Here is a 2,320-nt window from a genome sequence, read left to right as displayed (position 1 = left end):
TAAATTTTGAGGCTTATAAGCATCTTACTTGACCTTATCCTTTTTTTGCTTTGTTTTTGGGAAAAGTTTTTGAGAAAAGATGAAGATACGAAACTAATGCTGTAAAACATATGATAGCCTTTAACAAAAAGACAAGATTTTATGTTTGTTACATGCAATTCTTTTATATTTTTAGATGTGAAAAAGACTTAGATTCCAAAGACTTCTTTTAAACAAGCTTATTTCTGTAAAAGTAAGTGAGTTTTTTTTTAATTAAATATACTGTCCACATGAAACAGGAGGCTGACAGTTCACGGAACTTCTCTCATAAAATTAGCTAAAAGAATTTCAGCACAAAAAATACAATCATGCTAAGGACATGAAATATTCATGTTCTTCATAAGAATCATATATCCTTAAAAAAAAAAAAAGACGACATTTTGCAATCTTATCGTTTTATTAATAATATATCAATACCTCACATGAAAAATCCTCATATATTAATAGCTATGTTCCTAACATGTTCATTTTAACTTTCATTGACGAGAGAATTGGTTCTCAACTTGCATTTCATGGCCCTTAATGCAACTGGTGGACTACAGCTAAATGGCTGATGAAAGATAACTTGAAAAAGTAAGTATGCTGTAAGAAGCTTTAACTCTGTAATGAAGAGGTGTGACCCTTCACTAGAGAAATTCCAGTGGCTCTCCAGTAGGATAGGATCAAAGCAAAAGTTGTCAACACATATAGTGTCTAAGCTCTGTTGTGAGTTTATTCAATAATGATGACTGAAAAGAACTTCATTGTATTCTAAAACTGAAAATAAACTAATTCTCAAAAGATCAGCCAACTTAAGAGCTCTTCATAGACTTTTTTTCTGTTAATGCAAGCAACAGCAACATAGCTTTCACAGTCACCAGGTTTCAGTATAAACATCCACAGTTATCTATTACTTTACAACTGGGCATTAGTGCCTATATTAGCATAAGCATCTGTATCATACCTGATGAACAGCCTTTTTGGAGAACATTTTCTCCTGAAATGCTGTCAGAGCATTAATACGTCTCTCAAGTTTTGATACTTTCTTCTGCAACAGAAAAGAAACACAGCATAGGTTAAGAAACAGAGTTCACCTGAAATAAATAAGTTATAAATTATTATCATATGAAAAGTAGACAGTGAAACAATTGCAATCAACAAAGGCTAAAAATCAGAATTATTAACTTATCTTTATGTTACACAAGATGAAAAGATTACATATTTTTGGGATCTTTCTCTAATGTAGCATAATGGTCAGATGTGATACACATGCAAAATATTCACAGGCAAAGAAACTTACTAAGAATGTTTTAGCTATTTCTTCATGTTTGTTTTTGCATTGTACTTGTTCCACTCTTCTATTTAAACTTTCCAGTTTTTCATTAAAGAAGTAATTATTTAAAATATCCATCCGCTCACCAATCATAAGTTTGATCTATAATAAAGAAAAGCTGTGTTTCAAATAAAAAATATCTAAAAATGACTATACAAATACTGCTCAATTTAAAATTTATCTGTGTCTCAGGAGAGTAGAGCCATTTCCTTTCCATTGTTTATATGGCATTTCTGGCAGGTAAAAAACATTGAATATTGTACCTTGGTACTCTCCATTGGACTTAACTCACTTTGCATAAAGGACATGTCAAAACATACCTACCTTCTAAAATTTAAAGAGGTAAAATTAATATGTTTATATTAATCAGTTGCAGTGCACTGATATAGCTTTAAACTTTTAAAAAATGTTTAAGATTTCTCTACATACAAAATTTAGGATTTTACTGGCTACAGGACTGATGATCAAAAATTGCTGAGAAGCAAGATCTCTGCTTTCAAGCAGAATACTCATGAGCAAGTGAAGCTTGTTATCCGGAGAAATAAAACTATTCTTAATGACTATATAAACATGAATAATTAAATTTTAAATAAATTATAAATATTTTAAATTACTTATATTAAAATTACTTGTTGATTTTACACATCAGAACAGGTCTGGATACCAACAACAAGGGAAAAATGTCTATATAAGCAGGACCGAGAGTGCATCTTAATGTCAGGAAAATTAAGATTTTATAATCAAGTAATGGATTTCCTAGGAGTAAAAAACTTTCCATTTAAAAACATACAAATTCCTGATCAGTATTCTCTACATGAAGTACTTATTTTCTGCCTCTGTGATAAAATTGCCAAACTCGGGCCTTTCATTCAAGGATTTTACTGAATTGCTTCTGCTTTTCTGCAACAATACAATAGTTCCATCTTCAAAAGAAAAAAAAAAAAGGTGCAAAGAAAGTGTTTAGGTTCT

Source organism: Falco cherrug, chromosome 4 (genome assembly GCF_023634085.1).
Source record: "Falco cherrug isolate bFalChe1 chromosome 4, bFalChe1.pri, whole genome shotgun sequence".
NCBI classification, from domain to species: domain Eukaryota; kingdom Metazoa; phylum Chordata; class Aves; order Falconiformes; family Falconidae; genus Falco; species Falco cherrug.
This window is presented reverse-complemented; position numbering follows the sequence as displayed.